Raw genomic sequence first — 22,812 nt, forward strand, 5'->3', positions numbered from 1 at the left:
TTGTGCTGTTTGTCTATGGGGAAGTGTGGGAAAAAAGGGTAAGCCGATGGAGGGTCAGCTTCCCAGTTGACGGCGTTCTTTTGGTCTAATGCAGCCTCACGGAAGAACCCGCAACGATCATTGCACATAGAGAAACGGCAACGCCAGTAGGATCCGTATAAGATAATCGCGACCGCAAAGCCTCACGAACTTCGCCATTGTACCGAACATTGGACCGACGATTCTATTACCAGGATCCATCGTTACCCAAACTATCTCGACATAAGTAACACAGAGGAAACGATGGTAATATCCTGACAATTACTGGATCTGCTAGACGGTGACCCTGTTCGAATCTCACGCACAGGACCGCAACTCGCTATAGAAGTTAGTATCGCCAAGATCGCGGCGAAAATCGCGCGTGGACACTCGCCGAACGGAGACTGGATAGACATTCCCAAACGATAAATAGAGAATTTGTGAACTGCGTTGTTTCCTATAGAGGGAGCGGGTATACTGCGTACCATGTTGATAAACAAATAAGAAAAGCAAACATTCTAGACCTTAGTAGATGAGATCCAAAACAAGAGATACACTTCGATTTACATTCTACAAAAATCGATGTAGTATGTCACCCGAGCACTGAAGATCCGGCTTTATCGAAATTTCTATCTTCTTCGAAATCGAGTCACGCTATGGCTGGTTTTCATAATCCCACTTGGGTTACACAAAACGACTATCTATTAGCATCGGACGAGCTAGTTTCATACACTTTTAGTATGGACGGAAGAACTCACGCTCGTTCTTCTTCATCTTCATTAATACCTGTTTCTGAGAACGGCGATTGTGTACATGAGCGATACACCATCTCCTATAATCATGCGCTAACATAGCCTATTTCAACGACTTATTTTTTTATCAAATCACTTTAATTTGACCCAGAATTGTAAATAGGTAATGTACTTTTAAGGATTATACCCCTACTGACTTGAAGAGCAGGCCAACTTTCTGGATGGCATTGTCTGGTCCCGTATTTAGTTTTGCTCACACAGACTGGTGTAGCATTAAGACTCATACACTGATGATCATCAATTGCAATAGATAGTTTGCAAAACGCGTTAACTTGTTCGACCCATAGTCAATAGGACAACACGGTGCTGCTTTAGCCTGTGGCCAAAGGAAGCAGCTAAATAGGTTTATCGTTTCAGGAAAAGATAAGTTACAGTTAAGAAATAAGTGGACTGGAAATTTTAGCGGAAGTACAAAATAGACATGTTAGTAGATATTTATATGCAAATAATTATTAGTGGAATGTATTTATTACTGTATAACGGCATCACACCATTTACTACTGATAGAGATATAAACTTTCATAGACGGTCTGTATACGGCGGAGAAATTTCTAATATTATTATTATTATTGTCTCCTAAAGTGGAGAGATGTGTTATAATACACGACGACTAGGGTCAATATTGAAGATGCGCGGACATCGAAAACAATCACGAAATATCAATGAGTGTGTGTCTGAGCACTGCAAGCAGATGCGCATGTTGAAGATGGCTACTTTGAGCACCCATTTTGCAACCCAGAAGTTAGCGTTGTAACGTCCATATTGTCGAATCATATTTAATAATTATTATTACTATCATGATTGTTATCCTCATGACAACTATCATTATACCTGGGATGACACAATGTGATAGTACATGATAAGATGAGAGGACGAAGTACAGGAGAAGACCGGGTATGAGCTAAATTTCCATATTCTCGTAGACACAATGAGCTTCGCTTTATATGATACATGGAGCAGTGCGTAAAAGCCTGGCTTGAACGTATTTACCAACACCTACATAGGAGAATACTTTTAACAGTATTGCGGTGGTAAGCTATGCAAACGAATATCTTACAAATACGTACGTTATCTCGAATACGTTTTGAGCTGAGTTGGAACAATTCATTGTCCGCAGCGGGGAAAAAGTACTGGCATCTTACAAATAATAGTGCTAGTAATATCTTCCCTCGTGCAACTCAGATTCAATCTACTAAACAAAGTACATTAAGTGATAACTTAACTATACACACAAGTATATGTCGGCTTCTTTTTTTGAAATAGTGCAACTTCAACCTATATTAGTCAAGTGTCCACACCATCTACACTGGCCATCCAAAAACAGTTTTATCGATTGATTAGATAGAACAATGTCCGCAGTAATATTTGTACATTTGGAAAGAAGAACGATCACTCAATTGAGCACAGCTGAAAAGTATCGTTTTATCATCGTCGGTGCTCCTATCTTAGCGGATTCCCTCTACTGGCTAGTGGTTGTGGGCCGCCGTATTTCCAAGTGACTGGTTACCAATTTCCGTTCGCCCCATCGTAAAACAGCTTTGCCCCAAAGGCCACATTGCCTGCTCTTTCTAAAACAGCCGTTCTCAACACGGCCGCAAATCAGTGCGAACGATGGCATCTGTATTGGGTGTTCGCCTATGAATGAAGCAAACGGGAAAGGAAGAAAAGGTCCATAGATCATCATCACCTGTGTTTGGTGCTCTGATCAGAGCGTGTCGAGATATGCGCGACAATGGTGCTCTTCATTAGTTAAGAGGAAACATTGATCCTTGATAACTAACTCTGCCCAATTGGTAAAAGTGAGAACTATCTTATTTTTCTGTCAGCGTAAGCAGTATGAATATGGGAACCCCGAACAGGGACGTTGCTATCATCAGTGCGTGAAACCAACACACAACATACTTCATAGCGCTTTCAATAATGTTGACCCCTAAAGGGGTTGCCCATTCAAGTTCAGCGACTGATTATCTTAATCGAATTAAGAAAATAATTTAATATATTTGTTGTTATTATCAATGATCGTGTCTCTGTTCTGGACTGTCATCTTGACCGATTCATCTCTTCAGTACTGCGTAACCCGTTACTTAATTTCCACTAAAGCTGGCATTAAGAATGAAACCTCTCGGAACACATATATTGCTTTGGGCCTATCTACGTTAGCTCAACTAAATATAGCATATAATTGATTTAGACGTAAATCGAACTATTTTCAAGTACAAAACTTGTTTTAGTTTTATAAGAAAACGTTTTTCTTTATTTTCCAAAGTAAAAGTGAATTGGGTCATTGTCCACAGCCCCCAGATCAACTTATTTGTGAAGTTCACATTATTTATGAAACAAGAATACCGACATCGAAATTGACCTATAGGAAATCGTAGAAGCTTTTGAAATCTGCGAGATATTTAGCCATGCTAAGTCTAACTTCTATAGTCCAAATAGAAACGTATCTTAGCTCTACTCTCTATATTAGCTCTACCAAAATAATTGCCACCCGCAGAATCATTACGTTCACTCCTGCGGCCTACATGAACAGCGATGCTAAACACTCAAAAGGAATGATCATACACAAACTTACGGCCAGCTTACGCACTCATAGTATACATATATATATATTATTCTAAACGATGCACGAGCGTTACGTTTTACGATAGCTTTAAACAATAGCTTTTTATTTAAGGTTATATTAAATGTTCTGTCATGATTTTTTTAATTAGATGATTTCACTACGAGCAGCAGTTCTCTCTTTTATCTGGAGTAGCAAGTGTCGCTAATGAAACCAAATGGTCTCTCTCTCTCTCTCTCTCTCTCTCTCTCACACAGACGCACACACACACCAACATCCGTGCTTTTATTTCGACTCTAAATTGTTCACCTGGTTCTCCTTGTTGTTATTACCTGTCTGTTAGCCATGACGTTGCGTCGTCCGGTCACAAGGTACCGATTGTGTCCTAATGTCGAATGTCAGTATTTGCCTCATTTGTAGATAGAGACCATTTATAACCGTTGACTCTGTTCACGCTGAAACACCCGATTACTGCACCCCCATCATTACAACGCACTGGAGACGATACTAGATATAGCAAACATGATTCTAAAACAGATGAAGCAATCGGAGCTGACAACGCGATACCAGAGCTAGGATCGAGATGGACTCGGCGTGCTTCGCTTACCAATAGGTCTCAGTGTGTTTTCGACAATGAACACCACGACTACCAGCCACACCAGCATACAAAGGATATGTCCGCATGAGTCATTCATATATTTATTTATTTCGTTGTGAACCATTGCATCATAAACCTGACAGCTTATTCGTGCTTGTATATTTTTAATATACGTGTATTGAACCTGAGGGTAAAAGTGAGATATGGGATAGGTTCTTGCACGCGCCGTCAAGGAGCAGTTTTGGTGGTCAACTGGGCCAAGAATCGCTGGTTCAAGCCCCACCATCAATTAAACAACGTTACATATGTATTAAAATAAAAACAAGTATATTTCCGTACTGATTCTAGGCATACCGGCATGACCCTAATATGCTTTTTATATTTTGATTTATATAAAATTTTATATAGAACCATGTTTAGCCAGTCATGCGTCAAAATTAAATGTAAATCAAGACGTCTTGCAATCAGATCGACTCGTCAGTGCATTGGTTTAACATATACCGTTAGACCATAGAAGGTATGTTTCGGTATTTGCCGAACTCTTTTGAAATATTCCAGTTATCCACGCGTGAGTAATCTAACCTTATACGCTTACCGTGTCTAATAATCGTGCGTCGCTAAATCCAGGGTTGAAAGCGGTGACGTTACCACTACGTTATTCCCAACGGCGCACTTAGGCATATTAAGGGCATTTTGACATAATGTTTTCCGGATCATGCAATTAACAAGAGTTCTATTAATAGTTTTTGCTGTGAATGGTAACTGGTGCTTGAACCTTTTGTTTAACTTAAAATTAAAGTAAAATTCATCTGGTTCGTACTTACAAGGCTAAACAATTAGGCGTCTCTAAGAGAGACGCGTGATTCTTCCAAAATTCAAACGCTGATAACAGCGCAAAGTACCTTCTCTGAGAATAGGCCGAAGTTGGTTCCTCTAAGACCAAGTGAAGGCCGCGGTAAGTTCTTGCTGAAAGGTAATGTCCAACTGCGCTCTTCGAGCCGTTCATGCAACTAGACTTGTCCACTGAGACAACTGTCCACATAGAACGTCACTTTTAGGATACGTCTGAATAATGTGTCTTAGCTTGTTCTGTTAATCGAGTATTATCTTGTAAAATTTTTCAAATACATTTTAGGATCCGAAGCGAGTAATTGTGTAGTGAGGGGCCTGTGAAGTGGGATTTGAAGATTATCAGTTTACGTTAATGTGTATAGAAAGGCTTTCAATATAAACCATCCTTTGCTGGATATATGTTACCTTTTCAAGCCGAGATATTCCAGGCATATACACAAGCGCACTCTTATTCGTAGTAGAGCAGCAAATTTCGACCACATCGGGATACCATTATACTACAGAGTGTTTTATTGTTTACTTAACAAGATATTTTTATTGTCGCCTTCAGTAGGTTCCAATAACGTGGGTTTAATAAGGCTCGAACTAGGTAACCCTTGCATGTGGAGTGCGACCTGCAAAGTGAAGCGAGAATATACCATTGCAATTGCATTGTGTAGGCAGAACGAATGATGTCTAATCAGCAGCGAATGCCATAGGTTCCCGTTGCAATATTCGATTGTGATAAAATTCTGTCATTCTTCACTCTAAAGACAAGTGATGATAACTGTCTATTGGTTAGATATTTAGCACAAATAGCATTTAACTGTAACAAAAGTTAAGGGTTTCACTATTTATAGCAAACTATCTGTCCACGATATCTTTGATTTGAGCGCAATGTGAGCCCCTAGAAACGGAAACGAACTTCTCTACTTCACTATGTAGTCGCTTTAGCACTCTCCCCCCTACTGAAAAATGCGGAGGCAGTTGGTGGTCTCTCCAACTGAATGCGCGCCACGGATACGTTTACGTGCCCAGAATGTACTTCCGAGCCCCCGCCTGCCCCATCTCGTGAAGTTAGATTTCGGGAGCCAATCTGAGCAGCTGAAGAGCTGCTGCCTTTAAGCCACGCCAACGTGGGGAAAGCAACGCGATATCCCTAGGCAGATCACAAGCATGAAATGGCGGACAATCAGCTCCCGCTACTACGTTACCGCCGCTGCCTTTACCGCTATGCAGTGAGCTTCGCCGTAAGCCTTCGTCTAGGCTCAATACGGCAAGGCGATTTCTAGTGAAGTGGGTAGAGCTCAACGAGACGAGAACGGTTCCGTCCCGTCCCGTCCCGTCTCGTCGGGAATAAGGTGAGATGGAGGTGGTAAGAGCGGCGAAAAAAGGGAAACAGACTATAGTCGAACGCTGAACGGGAAGATGCGCGCTGAAAAAGATCTTCCAAATCTTATCGAATTGTCTTGTCGCCTTGAGCCGTGTCGGCCGCTGCTTTCGTTCGACAGAATTTAACACTTTTGGATCGTTGAGTAGTCCCTGCAAAGCGGAAACGTTTGGAGGGTACCGATATCTGGAACGATGTCGCTGTGTGCCTGTGAAAAAACCAGGTCATGTTGTTGATAATAACTATGGGTACCCTACTGATAATATAAATATACATCTTTGGGTAAAATGACTGGGATGAAATCAGTACACCAGCTCTGTGAGACAATGATTTTTCCTATTTGTTCTTTAACAGCACAGTAGAGAACAGCAAGGGCCCTAAATTCCCGCGAGACCATTTTAAAGCCAGTAAAATCATCTGCATAAACGCATGTCGAAGGGTTCTTCCTTATCGCGATTATCTTTATCGTACCTGAAAACTCACAACACGATGGACGACACAATTCCGGCTAAACGCATGGCCACTGGCCGATTCAAACGCTGCTAGCGTTCATTTTTGCCACGTTTCGAACGCAGTATTTCGTTGCTGGAAACATGCGCACAGAGTACTTCTCTGACCAGATTATTCTTCGCCGAGCCTCCGGTAATCTAACTTGGAGTCCTATCCTAGAGATTTTGCAATTTGCTCATCTCTTCTTTGCAGCTTTCTTTTAGATCTTCGCAGTACGCACACAGACCATACGTGTCCTCCTTGCCATTTTCTGTCCGTCGCCATGTACGCCATATTTCATGATCTTCGAACCTATGCCCACTTGGTAAGCAAAAGCTTGTTCAGCCGCGCTCCTCATTAATACAACGCAGATGATTATCCTATTACTTACAAAAAGTATGCCAAACGCACCTTAAGCCATGAGATGCTTCTACGAGACGATGAACTTCGCACAGGAAGACGGAGAACGATCGGCTACTGATTACTGTCCAGCAGAGGGTGACGTGGTCAGTCACACATTTTTTGTTTTCATATGTTTCTGTCATATTAGTGCGTTTTTGTTTGCTTAGACCTTCCATTTAATGATACCATTCGACGTTGAAAACTAGATCGAGATAGAGTAAAGCAGAGAAAAGCGAGTGGCATTTGTAAAATGAATTTTTAGTTTTACCGTTTGTATTCAAATCCTTCCATTGAGCTTTGATGTGGCAAAGACACAGACGATGTCCAAAAACTTCAAATGTGAGCATAATTTGAGTAGGGCTTAGTACGTAACGTTTGTGCTTTATTGGCAATTAAAAAAACGTACTGGATTGAGAAGTCTGAGCCTAAACAAGTAGTTAATATGTTACGGGAAGTTGTGCTATTTCCCTCCATTCAATATTTCGACGTCCGCGAAAGCCTTGGACAACGCCTATAACTAAACAAAGAGAACGCAATTCCAACTTTATAGAAGCGCCTTAGGGAGCGTAGGGTACAGAGCCACGTCGGCTTCATTAAAATATTGCAGGTTAAAGGTTTGAGGATGCAATCCTTAATGTGACTGGTTGTCGACGACCGGGAGTGCCACATGGTACCGAGAAATGTTATGGTGTAGAATCCTTCAAGCGTATATTCTTATTTTTTTCAAGGCTAACTGAATTCGCTACCTGCACCTGGAAACATAGATCCGCTTTAGAAAAATGCTGAAATGAACCCAGATGCTGATTTACTTGCCGACATTACGTTTCGCCTAACATCAAAAGTATTGCTCACAAGTACCGTTGCCACAGCGGCTAGCGAAACGGTTAAAACTAATGACGAATGGAAAATAGGCGGACATATTGGCAAAGCCGAGGCCATTGACCACAACAGGAGAGTTGCAAGCCCGTTCGTACGAAACGCATCGAATTTACCTATAAATAACAGCGATATTAAGTTATAGATTCCACATCTACCAATAACAACAACAATAGAATTTGTTTCTATTTATTTATTGACAGTAAATATGCTAACCTTAATCTACATATATTAGTAGCAGTTAATTAATATAATTCCGAGTTCTTTTAATAATTAAATTAGTTGAAAACTGTAATAACAACTAGTTTTCTCATAGATGAATGAAAGTTACTCCATGGTATTATTGTGATTTAATAATAATCTTTATTTTATTTAATATTTAACTTTATTGTGTGGTTGATAAAAGAGACGTCTGTCTCGTCTAACACCGTTGAAGACGACTCGTGAGGATAGGTCACAGATATTCCTTATTTCATCATATTAACCCATAAGCCTAGTAAGTTAAGTATCATGTCAGTATATTTTTTACAAATATCCATTGCCTACTTGGTACGCGCCCTGCGTACAGGGTCGCACTCTTTTTAGAACTAGGCGAATTTCTTACTTTTTCTATCAAAACCCGTGTTTCCTGAATGGTAGCCTAAACTCTATATATATATATATGTATATATGCATTTCGTACGTATTTGTCACCAGCAAAATGACCGAGATACGGACGATCAGGACAGTTGTTATAACATACACATATTAAACTGTCACACAAGTAGAAGCCATCACGCTTGATCTGATGAAGCCATTACCACAATGGCAGCTGAACGACGGCTGACTCCAATCGAAGTTCACTATTCGAAACCTGTTCCGCTTATAAAAAATACACTGTTTTTTCCCCTTCTGTAGAAGGCAGATCGACGCGTCTTCAATGCTTCACTTGTAGGGTTCTGCATAGTATGCACTGACGTATAAACCTTTCGCTACCGTAATCATTTCGGATTTGTCCGCTGGGCTACAGTAAGTTTAAATATATGTGTACGGTTCCCGCGAATTCTTGTCGTTCATTCAAATAAGGGGAGAAACAAAATTTGCTCCAATTGCCTCTCGTTTCGCCATGCTCCAACCCAGCAAATTTCTCCAGTCAGCCCTATGGACGGTAAAGCGTTGCTAGTTAGTTGTTTTAATCCTTACATTAACTTTGTGTCTTTGTGTTCATGGAGATTGCGTTTCTCTTAGACGACAGGGCTTGTGCTGCAGGTGTTTGTGTAGGAAGGATGGCGCACGATGGGTTACGTTAGGGTCGAAGAGGAAGCCTTTGTGTGAACGTGTGTGCATGTGTGATTTGTACAAGTTTATCCTTTTTAGCGCGACACAACGGGTTGTACCGTTCCCAGTTATAGAAATAGCTAGCGTGCCGCAGTGTTGTGCAATATCATGCCAAAGAGAAAGCTGCAAGGCGGGATTATTCTGGGAAGATGGCACGACATCGTTGAAATTCGAAGCTCGAAAAGAGCAAACTGTTATGGTACTCCTTTTATTTTACAAGGTGACCAATGAAGAATGCACAGCCGTCGATCAGTGCACGCTCAAACCAAGAATTGATGATGGAGAAGTATCCTGCTATTATTACTATTGAAAATCTGTGACATAAAATAGTTTTTTTTTTTTTTTTCTGGAAAGAAAATTCTCGACACATACAGCCGATGAGATATACGCCCCAGGTATGTGTTTCTGGAATTATCAAGGGCACAGTTCTATAGTGATGCATGATCTTTGAAAAGAAAACTTCAAAGCTCACAAATGTGGCGACTTGGCAGTGACATCCAAAGTGCTGATAGAAACGTTTGCAAAAGGAAATCCATATCAGTTGCGTATAAAATACGTTAAGAGCACTCTCGGTATATCTGGAGAAACCGGTGGGTCCTCGTTGTATGTCAAGGCATCAAACTATTGGAGCTTAAATGCCGCACATGTCTATATATCGTCGCTTGGAGCATGTATGTATAATAGTGTCAGCGAACTTATCAGGTTAGTTCGACCTTACATAATCGCAACATAAAATGGATATTGTAACGTGAACGAAAAGACGCTGTATGGTTCGTTGTCTGCTACGCCAAAAAAACTGGGCCTAAGTTTAACGTAGTCTGTATACTGTAACGTAATGAAAATTGCCTCTGCATAACGAAGTAATGGTCGGCGCTGAGACCGGGAAGGCAGAACGACTGAAAAACACATTTGAAACGGCTGTCCGTCCGGATAGATTTGTATCACATACGTCTTGTATCCTACCACAAAACTTTGACTGAAAATAATCACAGGCAACACATCGTTTGATACAGGGTGCTCGATTTCTCGAAAGATCAGTGAAATATAAGATTGACTTGCACGTCTAGCTAATATCAGGATCGATCACCGTCCACATTGCTGCAATATCAAAACAAATCTTCGATTATCGAAGAAGTGTTTACTGCTTTTTTTCAGCTAATTATCTCTGAAGTTATTTATCTCAGATAATATCAGTCGCGTTGGATCGGCATTGATGTCATTGGAAAGTCCAGATGTGACGCTAGTAAACTTGCTAAAATTACTAGAACTTAGATTGCAAAAATGAATGAAATTTCAATTTTTTTACAAAAAAAACTTTTACAATTTATTTGCGACACAGACACCAATGATATTCTGACTAATAATAAGATTTATGCTGCTTATGGTTAAGATAGCGTTATCAGACGAAATGGCGCTACACGCGTTTTTGCTGCTTTCGTCCTGAAATTTCGATGTGAAACATTCTCTCCATAGCAGTCAATTGATTACACAACTTGAAAAGTCGACGAAGTTAACTTGCAAAAGCTGACGAAGATCGACCTTCAAATGGCATCAGTGCCGGCTCTACGCAGTTCATATTACTTGGGCCATAACCCATCAATTCTTCTTCGACAACCTGATGCTAGTGGATACCTCAATGGATGCGACACATTTATCCGTTAGCTCAGTGGGTAACCTGTTTACCTGCTAATCGTCGGGACACGTTGTGGTCTACGTTCGATCCTTGGCGAAGAAAGGTTCGTTTTTTGCTCAGAGCCAGCCAGCCAGTCAGCCAGTCAGCCAGCCGTCTATCTGATGCAAAGCCTAACGGCGGTGGCGGACGTTCTTTCATTGGCGCTCACTGCCGTATGGAACTTTCCAGAAGGCCTAATGTAACAGAAGTGGCTAAATTGTCGTCGATTTTTACATCCGGTCAGTCGATGATAACACGAAGATATTTATTCATAACGTGGCTGGGAAACGAACTTGATCCTGGCAAAGCAATATTTTAAACTGAACTGACGAAGAAATGCAACCCATTTACAAGAATCCAACCCTTTTTTTCCGCAGTAAACGTTTCTGGATAGTTTAAAACCCAGCAAGCGCCAATGATAACAACGGAAGAGATTGTTCCAATACTTGGAATTCTTGTGCGTCGTTCTAACCATACGCCTGCTTCAACATGATGCGATTACTTATATAAAGCAATCGTTGAATATGCTGGTTCGTGTAGCTGTCCGTTGAAAAGCGTGTCTCTCAAGACCTACGTCCTATGCGTACTTTCTAAACACGGCTGCATGATATATGGGAGGCGGACCGAGTGGGGATGTTGTGCGGTCCACAGACGTCTGTATACATCCAGTGGCTGTAACTCTGTGTCCGGCCTCAAAGTAAGCGGCAGACTCTAAGTGAATGCCTACGGCCATTCGTAGCCTTCAGTTGGACTCTGCTGCGTTGTCCAGTGGGGCATAAGCACCATCTTGATTCAGTAGCCATGATATGCATGCCATGCCATCCTTCCATTGATGGTGGATACATGCTACGTCCGCTATATATACACATTCGAACGCTATACTGTTCGGACGAGTCAGGCCTGATCCTGCTGCGTTCACTGCCTGGGGCAGTTTCACATACGACAAGAGAAGCTACTGCTACGGAGAGAATGTAGACGTCGAATTCAGCGCTGTCCCTCCCAGGTGAATGCTCATTAGTGCTTATCAGCTCTGATTAGATTACCATCATCACATGCGCCCCTTGCAAGTTTCAACAGTCTCAAATCTTGATCGTTTGGACTTATATTCTCGTCGATAGATTGTTTGAACTATCAGTGATTCACATAGCTTTCAGTCGTAAGATCGTTGTCCCCGAACGGCTGTCCTACTCGGGAATTATTAAGGAATACGTCTCGTTAATTAAAGTCAAAACGTTAATTTTAGGACAACACACACGTCCCAGCCATGCTTCTTTGGGCGAACACCCTGATAACGAGTCGTTGTCGATGCATTTGAAACATAAAATCTATCTCCGAATAGAGTTCTTTGAACGGATCCGTCTACGCGTCTGGGTACGCGACCGGAGAACGGGTCAGCTTTGCCACTTAACCGAAGCGGTAGAATCATATCTGCTATGGGGTCTTTTCAGGTACCGCACTTGCTTCATATCATGTCAACTGCTGATACGAGAAATGAAAAATGAAAATTAAGCAGGTTAGTATTTTATGATTCCAAGTTCGTATAGTTATTGCTAAACTAAAGTCGGCCACCCGAAACCACTAAACGCATTCGTTGAATCCAGCAAATGGGAACTTTTTTCGGAAGTATAGACCTAAAACTACATTCAGGTGCACAGAAACTTCTGTTGCATATAACGTTTCCTAGATGCTCTGTGTGGCTACAAAATGTCTCTCAAGAGCTCACGGGGGCCTAAAAGGACTACGTCATTCCTTCAACAGCACCGCTCATTGCTTCGTTTCGTTTCACGAGAAACGTTCGTATTTTAGTTTACTAATTAAAATGATTTAACCGCTGCTACGAAACATGGTTTGATGATCAAGTGAATATAATTAAATGCAACCAATACCGTAATACGTCATTGGAAATGATCCACTAATTTTCTTAGGTTTGTCTACGGGTTTGTAGATCTGACTGCCAGGGTGATAAGCACGATCGTATCTTTGAAACAGTCGACTTGCTTGTTTCTCTATACAACACAAAACATGTGTACCCATAAGCGTTCGTTAGGACTAACGTTCGCCATAGAGCTGATCCAATTATCGAGATATTAAATTACGACAACGATGCGTTCTTTCCCGTTTGAATGGGAACAGACCCTGGTGCAATTGCCAGTCATTTGTCACAGCTTGTTAGCCTGGTCGAAGTTAAGTATTCGGTCCGCGCGCTCTCCGAAGTAGATATTTCCTTTCCGATCCTGCTCTGAAGCATCGTTTCAGACGGCTGATCCCCCCAAAAGCTAGCCCCCATTGCGGAATGATTCGTGTGCGTTCACGGTCTCGAACCCACAACGCACACGTGTTTGTAGGTTCGCAGCCAAGATTCATAGACTAAGTAATCGAAGGCCCAGAATTTTATCGAGTGCGCATTTATGAGATGATCGAAAACGCGGAAGAACATCTTCGAAATAATCTGTCCGGTCGACTTGAATGATTTCTCTAATAATTAGGTTTCTGGATGTCTCAACTCCGCATAGATCTTAGGCATCAACAGAACACTTCGTTCCAACGGTGCTGTTGCGGCTTGTTTGTAATCACATATCGACAGTACAATATGGCGATCTGCAAATAATTTAGACACGGGATAATTTTTGTGCTGTGTGGATAGTCAGAACAACGCTTATATTTATAATAATAAATATAAGCGTTGTATAATATATATAATAAATAATTAATATAGCAGCAAAAATTCTATTTGGCGTAAAATGGTTCTAATAAAATACTCAACCATCTTTGAGGTTAGCGGCAGCTGTAGCCAATCGTCTTCTAGCTGAAACTGAGTAAAACCTAGGATTCGTGAAAGATTTTGGCAGCCTAACTGTATTTAATCAGTCCATTATTCGAGATCATGGCCGCTTCTGCTGTATCTTTTTTTTAACTTTATTATGCCAAATTTAGGCCTATCCCGCTGAGCCTATAAGATTCGGAGGCAAACAGCTCCGCTTGAAACAACGTTCGTTTTACAGCGCAAATTTTTAAGGGTGTGGGAGACGGCGTACAGATCATTCATCACGAGGACTTCGCAGGACCCTGCACCTTTTCAAAACGCTAGCTTTGACGCACGAGTCGATGAAGGTTGTCTTCTCCAAGGGGCCACACGTAAGCCACCAGAAATGCCCGATCTGCGATATGGATGCAAAATAGAGTCGTTGCGTTCTCAACGAATACGGAGATCCTCACTGCTATATGGATTTCGTCTATTCGTGAATGTCGCTACTAGCGTTCCTGGTCTGTTTTCATGTTCTTGCGCCATGTCAACAATATCAAACAAGAAATACCCGTCGGAGAGCGAACGCAGCGTTCGATTGGCCTCGAATTGAACCGTGTGATTGATTGTTAGTGAGTTACAGCTTTGAACGTTCTCAGGCCAGATTTAAGGCCGAATTCCTGATTCGAAGAAAAACTGTGGCAAATATCAGACCGAGTGCTATAAGCACTTATACAACAAGATTTTTAAAGGAAGTGGGAAATGCTTATTTTGTCTTTGTTTATTCGCTATCGGGGAAGTTAACTGAGACCCGGCCTGATCAGTACTATACTAACTGACACTAAATTGTCCCAAACTGATCTTTTTTGATAAACTTGACACTGATTTTTTTTGCTGAATACAATGTTCTTTGATGCCCAGTAAAATACAGTGTATGTTTTTGCATCTAGACACGCACAACGTCACCGGCAAGAATACTGTCTTTGTGATCTTCGGTATGTTTCATACATAGACGAAACGATCGTAAGGGAACGGTGTGTGAACGGTAGCTACAATGAGTTACTATACGATATCCTATAACTCCTTGAATATTCGTTTTCCCAAGATTTGTTGCCTAAACTTTACGACGGTTGTTATGAAGATGACACCCAGTCTCTTCACGAATTCTGTTGCTTGTAAAAAAATATGCTCGTTTGTCACTGGGCTTCCCAGATTTTGTTCGTTCCTTTATAATAGCCTGCCTATTATCTCTACGTGAGTTTAACTAATGCGTGTAGTAAATTTTCTGTGTGTGTAATTTATAGCCGTATCTAATTGGCTTCGATGGACTAATTGATTTAACTACGCAAATGTTGACTGCACAAAAATTCTTCATATCATGACTGTGCGATCGTGGCCTTTGTCATTATGAGATACTAATAAGTTTTGCTTTAAAGCCGGTTAAATATTACTGCAGCGGCTTTGTGGACTGATCAAAAATTAGATCTTAAAGGGATTAAGAGCTAAACTAGACAGACATCACTGACGAGACGTACCGTGAGCTGTCCTGCATTGGACCTCTCACACATAGGCCGGTCAGCTTGGCCATCCGATTAAAGTTACTTGATGAAGATGAAGAAGCATTGATTATTGTGGATGAGAAACAATTGGATATTATACAGTATGTAGAAAAGAAGGGTTGAAATCTTTGAGCTCATTGGTCAAATTGTTATGGTGCAATTCTTACTGGTCGCTAGTGCCCAGGCTAGCGTAAATAAACATTATTTCCAGTTGTGCGGCAAATAGTTTCTACTTATTTTGCGACGGAAATTTTTGTCATCCTTCATCATCTACTCCTGATTGGCGTCACTGAGCCGCTTGCTAACTGACAGCGTTAATCTTTGTCAGACAAATATTGGTCATCAGTTTATCTAAACCTTTTCATAGACTATTAGCGAAAACCAAGTACATTTAGTGTGTTTGCGTGTTAGCCAACTGTGTCTTTGATGTTCCGTAGACGCGGTTTTGACGCTTATCGTTACCGCATTAGAGCCAATACGGTTTCAGTTCTGGCAAGCGATTGCTAAGAAGGAGATGGTAATGAGTCATGCCAAGATCCCGCCTTCTCAATAATACAAATAACCGAGACATCAATAATATCGTCGACTTTGAAACATTTACAGGTTTAATATCACTTCAATTAGGTCGTCATATACGAGCCTAATTTCGTCCATTGTAATTTCCTTGCAGACTACCAGCAACGGTGCCCTGCGAAATTGGCCGGGCTCGTTTTGCGGCAGATGCAGCCGACTCTTCTATGATAATCAACGCATTAAAATGATGTAGATGCTTTTTGCAATGACATTTTTCCTTGACGTATATCAGACGGCATAGCTCTGCTCGTTCGTCACAGGGAGGAAGTGATTTTCAGTATATAAATGAGCATACACAGTAGTATAATTACCATTAAATAATTAGTCTCTAACTTTTATGCTATTCTGTCTCGTCATAGTTTGATCTAACTTCTTATTGGACATGGCATTCTCAAAGTTGTGTATCTTCATTAATCGTAAATGGTTACGCTTGTCGGCTGACAAAAGCTCACCTTTTCAGCCAGCTACTTCGGCGCCGCGTTCCCTCAGCAGTTCCCCTCTGAGCACAGCCCTCAGACTCGATGAAACAATCGAATCGTCGAGCTCCGACAACCGTCACCGCACGCGTGCCAGCTTCACGTCTAAGCGGCCATTTTGAAATATTGCAAATCAACCTATTCGATGTGGAGGTCTCTCTTACTGGGCGCCGCAAAACTTACCCTTTAATCAATTACTACCCGTTCTTGTCTACCGTATCTACGGAGAACAATTGAAAATGATAAGACCTAGGACTAGAGTATTAAGCAGCGCTGAACTATCACGCCCGTTACCAAATGCTAAGTTAGTAATAACAACATTATCAAACGGGCTTGGCCATCAGATATTAAATATATTAGGTCATCAGCACATAATATATATTGTAGGTTTAAAACAGTACTATTCGGCGCGGGTTCATTATGCACAATAGAGAAATATTAGCTTGAAAACAAGACCCTTGGGCGTTTTTACTCAGCAGTTTTAAAAAAAAAATTACCGAATTTCTTTTCTGTGCAAAAATAAAACAGAGCGGATTTCGTCTCTACGAGCTTTTTCAACCATGTTTTAAGTTCGTGATCCGTGTCGACTGTGGTCACCATCAGACCGGGATAGATGGTCGGCCAAGGCGCGAAGCACTTGTTAGGTTCCGGTAGTCAAACTTGCCTAACCACTCTTGGCCATCATTTTAGCAATAGCAAATAGTTCGGACTATTTCGAGTTGAACTTGTTAGCTTGACACAATACCGTTACAGCACGCTAACAGAAGAAGAAGAGCATTTTCTAACGGTATATTAGATAAATGACAAATGAAGAGCAATAGAAGAGAGTTTGTTAAAACGTAGAAATTTTCTTTCCAAGCTAATATTTAATACTATTTATAATAAACGTTTTCAGATATTGAAGTGTTTATCTAGATAGGCTAAATGACTTGAACACATCTCGTCAGTGTTTATGAATAAGTCCGTAGTCTTGTCTACGTCTATTTCGTAGTAATTACGTTCTGTGAATTTTTGTTAGCACTCTAACAATGATGTCAAACCGTTTTTATGAGTAGGAAGATTTGAATCTCTTAATCGTTGTTTCAGCTCGTGTTCGGTGTACATATTAGACCCTATGGGTAATGGCGACCAGACCAAAAGTGTCTTCCCGGAGCACTTGCGTACCATAACTGTAAAATGAACGGGTAGTTAAAAGAAGGTAAATACAAATAGTGATAAAGCAGGTATGTGCTCGGGAAGTCTATCATGATCTTTATAAGTGGATATTTCACAAGCTGTTTAATAAGGTACGAAGGCTTATGGGAGCTTTCGTATAGGTTCGAGAGTTTTGAGAGAAATTTTTAGCGTAACATGTGTCCTGTTTTTCTCATTTCTAAAACATGATTAGATGATACCGTGTATTACAAAGTACAAAGGAAACCAAAAAGCTGCTAAAATTTGTTAGGGCTAAAGCAGTCTCAAGCAGAAGCTGGAGCTGGAGCTCTCTGAGATATATTTGTGAAAATAGTTCTTCTTTTTCTTGTTTCAAAGAACACCGTCTGTATAAGCATGCATTTAAGATGAACAATAAAAAGAATATTGCATCGAGCCAAATTTTGATCTGTTTCTGATCGGATAATGTAACTTCCTGAATACCATAGATATACTCTGCTCGTGCACGTTCAAGATTCTCCTCACCGTGCCGGGGCGTCGGGGTGACCCCATGCGGCTCGATCCATCGTAGAGCTAGTTATGCGGCGCCTCAAAAGTCATCACAACGGAATGACAGGAGTCTCTGAGAAAGGGCTCCGGTAGAAGGGTCGGGGGTGGTCAGATTTATTCTTCTTTCTTGCGCATCAGCTACGCAGCCAGGAAACCAGAAGCCATAAGTGCTGGGATTGAAGACGAGACCTCCACTTCTGCCGTATTCCAGCCCAACAAGGCCCATGCGTTTACACCCCAGTTCGTGTGCTACTTTACAACGCCCATAAAGTGGCGCGCTCCCATAAATGGGATAGCCATTCGCATTACACGAACTTACATCGTTGCCCTCTCGAGTCCTGTCCTAAGTTGCTTCACTTGTTCCCATTGCCACGACCCCAGTGCGATTCTTTTGCTACCTCTTAGCTCGGCCAGTGCGCCTCCTCATGGCAAAATATGGCCCATTTATTCCAAAACGACGATGATGACAGCGATGACAACATGTAACCTAAACAAAAGTGGAAGACTATATCTCTTAGCATAGTAATATTGAGCCACACACAATAACAGTATTTGCGTAACAACAGCATAGTGCGACAACAAGTCGTGCGATAGTTCAACGTTTTGATGCGTGAACGATTCTATTCTAACGTCCATGGATGATGGTACCTTACGTGACCTACTCGGATTAGCCGAAGATCTAATAAGTAGTCATAGGTATCTTGTTTTACTCATCTGAAGAAGGTACTAGTTGAACGACCTGTGCAGAGTAACTGATTGAATTGAGTTGACAATCGATTTTGCTAAGGCAACATTTTACGCAGCGAATCTTACATTCGTGCTGATGAGACCTAGCACACTAGGTTAAAATGTATGGATCTCCTCACACAGTAATCGTATTCGGAACATATGCAACTAGAAATTTGTAATGATGGACACTACCAGCAAGCTTAGACCTCGTAACATGACACAGCACTGGCAGGGGCTTGGTGACTGATGGCTTCACTTTCGATGATCTCAGCCGCTCTCCTTCATTCCGGTTTAATCAGCGTGGAAACGCAGAGCCCGAAGCTCGAGGGCTGGAGAACATTTCCAACAGCGGACCTCGTTCCTAAGATAGCTGAGAAACAGCGGCCCACCATTGATTGTCGTACTCGGTTGGATTGAACGACGGTTAGACTATCCTGGCTTGGCAAACTCCGCATCCGCGCGCAGAATGGCCGTATGTAAATGAAGTTAAGATTGATGACCTGCCACGCTTCCGCTGTCGTTTCGTTGGAACGCGCCAGCGACAACTTTTAACGTCACGTCGACTACAGGAACGACAGATATCAAAGGAATTCCTAATGCATTCCAGAAGCCGTTGCTTAGTTAAGAGCAAGCAGGCACACGAAGTCAGAAGCGGCTGTGAAGTCATTTATCTGTATATAGTAATATCACGGTTATGATTCCGATACGACCACCATGCTAATAATAAATCAGACAGAAGAAGAAGAAAGAACCTTGTCGTCAAATTGGGTAGATATTGATCCTGCTGATTTTTTTTACAATTATTTGAGAACAAATCGAACGCCTGTCAACTCAGCAAATACGTAGCAGCTTCTTAATCAGAAATGAAAAAAAAATCGATAAAAAAGGCAGAATTTGCTCGATGAGCACTTTTGAATTCTTGCAGCGTTATAGTCTTAGAAAATGCTTTTCTTAGTTCTTAAATTAGGCCACAAATGTCGTGCATTGCAAATCAATGGCGGAGCTTGGACTAGGGGCCCTGACTCTTCCTATCGGGGGTTTGGACGTCCAAGCCACTAAATATTTCGTAACGAGCGCCCCTTGCGAATCTACAAAATCGGAATAATTTGCGTGGCATCACTTTGATAACGTTTTGGTTCTGTCCTCTACTTGAAACTTGGCGCAAGAGACACTCGCAGGACAGTAGTGTGTACGTGCGTTCTCTGCTTAACCGTGTGTGGCCAATTTTAGGTGGCTTTTGTCGCCTGGGCTGTGCGAGGTATTTTGACCCACTCCGCCTACCACAAGGCGATGCGGAGTACCTGCGTCCATGTGGAACTCTCGTTCTTTCTTAGTTTCGTTTACTCGCACCATTTCACAGACCGTACGTATTGAAGCCTCATTCTCCGTTTTTACGACGAGTTGGTAGATGTATTTTTGTTGAAAATGTACTTTGCTTTTTCCACATTTATAGCTATCACCTCCGTCTACGCAGCTGACTGTGGGACCTATTTTGCAGTCAGGAGTTGGCGAAGTGCTTTCGGGGTGACAAATGTTCCTAACGCTAAAACAAAACGAAATTCTAATCGGAAGAACATCTACCTATAAGAATTAATTTATAATCTCCACCTTTTTCCTCGGTACCTCTTCGTCTCGTTCACATGCATATCAGGCGTGTAACAGATGGTAAAATGATTCTAGTAAAGTTTAAAAATTTGAAAGTATTCATCTTTCAGGGCGTAGTATAAGCCTTTTGCGATACAAAGTCCTCCCAAAGAACACACCTGTATTCCAAAACACTCAGCCGATACAAAGGCGAACTGGTTTTGGTGCATTTCTTATCTAAAATCCTGTGTCTGTTAAAAGTATAGCAAATGCTGGATTGCGTCGCCGAAAAAGAAACGTCAGCCCACGGATATAATAACGAACCAATCCTTTAATTAGATTATTTTCCTAAGCGGAACCCAATACTTTCATATTTAGCAATTAGTATTTACCTACCTCAGTTACAGTCTGCGAAGCAGAATCTGGTTAGCTACCTTTGCTCTGTTCCACGAAGATCTGATGTCTAAGCTTCATACATGTTGATATAGTCTGTTCACCGTAAGACGCCACTGCATCAATGTGGAAGGAGGTGTATTGAGGGGTTCTACCATTTGGACGTTCATTGCTGTGGTGGCCGAAAATTTCACTTTAGCGACCAGTATTCTTTCTCTGAATCACCCCCCGTTTCACCGCTCTGCACCACATCAATCTCGGGACCCAATGACTATCGTTGGTAGCATCTTAGGATAATGGGAAAATAGACGTCGTGTTCGGTACAACTTTCAGAGAAGAGAGGGATGTATGAGGAATGGAAAAGGCTGTATTGCCCTCTTCCCCGAAATTGTCTACTTCTCCTGAGGTTCGCTTCAATAACGTCGTCAACACTTTTTCCATCGTTCTGTGTCCAATTTCGCCCGGCAACAGCCAAAGAGCAAAAGCATAGGCTGACCTTCAATCCGTGTCCGTTAAATGTCCGTCTCGTTACCAACTGATTCTTCAAGCGCTATAGGGGACGACAATGGACGAGTCACTCTCTCTCCTTAGCAAATTTAGCGATGTATGCTTTCCTAGGAACGTTTGCCGACAGATGGAAAGAAAGACATTTTTAGTGGCGTTTCGTCGTCGTCGTCGCTCAGCTCGGTGGCCCACTGCCTTCGTTTGGACCCTGAACAAAACAAACCTGATTTCTCGTTGCTAGTGTAGACATTTTTGTTGCCTGTTACGTGCGAGCGATCACTGGACAACAACCCAGACAAAGAACAAGTATGGCTCCAGGCGTCTCTTTCCATTTGGCGCTTAGAACGATTCCATAAGCTCACGCTGCAATTGATCGACTTATGATCAATCTTGCTCAGCAAACGCTATCTAATGGCCAGCTGATCAGGCTGGAGTATAAACACACATAGCGAAGCGGCCTATTATTTAGAGATAAAAATGTAAAAACGAGAATCCTATAAAGACTGCATGGGCCAGGTCAGCGACAATATAGCAAGCACCTAATTGCGATGTATTGAACAGCGACAGACTGCACATGAGCACTTTCATTTTAAACGAAGATAGTGTTTACATTGTTAATACAGAATAATGTTCATTATTCCACCTTTTGTCTGAGTTTGTTGTCAGTAACAATTTTTTTTTTCTAACACTGGGTTTACTTATTGTTATATTATCCACCTACGAACTTTTGCAAGAACTTATTTTCCAGCTCGTGCAAAGATATCCTTGAATGCATTTAAGTCAAAGTTCACGTCATGCTAGTGTGAAAACGGATACAGTTTGAACCAAGTTTGTAGTTATGGCCGAATACAGTTATTCAGCAACAACCATGTTCGTGATTGTCCGCTTTATAACTTATCACATAAAATAACTCACGCATTTTCCTAACAAAAGTTGCTTATGGCCAGCTTTGTGCTGCAGTATTTAATAGTACTAGTATTTAACTGTTGGTATTAGAAACACTGACCCTTTCGCTCGGCGAGCTCGATCATGCACAGGAAAATGTACTGAGAACCACAATTCTATTAGATACTGGAAAACTCCATTATATTAATGGAAGGAAAAAGCCACTACGGCGCGAATCTTGTGACACTATGTACCACAATATTATTTAGATAATACTTGAAGAAATTTACATCGATTTTTTAATTAAAAAAAAAATGTCATAGCGATCTGCGCACATACAATTTTTCCATTGACAGGGATAGATGGGTACGTCATGTAAAATGTCTCCGACTGCGGATACCCAGAAAACAAGTGCTGGGTATTTCATATTGGATTGTACCAACAAACAGATAAAGGCCATGAAGACAGTTAAGAAGACCGACAACCACGTACAGACGGTGATATCCTGTTAGCCAGGGAATGAACTCGAGTGCCCAGATGATACAATCCCAATAGAGCTAATTGTGATCGCGTTTTGCGGCAAAAAATATTGCAAATTCACAAGCTATCGTGAGATGATGATGATAATGACGCTTTAAGAATATCTAGACAACACTTAATTTTTTAATTTCTTTTTTTTAATTGTGTGTCGTCTTTC

Source organism: Varroa jacobsoni, unplaced genomic scaffold, assembly GCF_002532875.2.
Source record: "Varroa jacobsoni isolate VJ856 unplaced genomic scaffold, vjacob_1.0 scaffold_587, whole genome shotgun sequence".
NCBI lineage: Eukaryota > Metazoa > Arthropoda > Arachnida > Mesostigmata > Varroidae > Varroa > Varroa jacobsoni.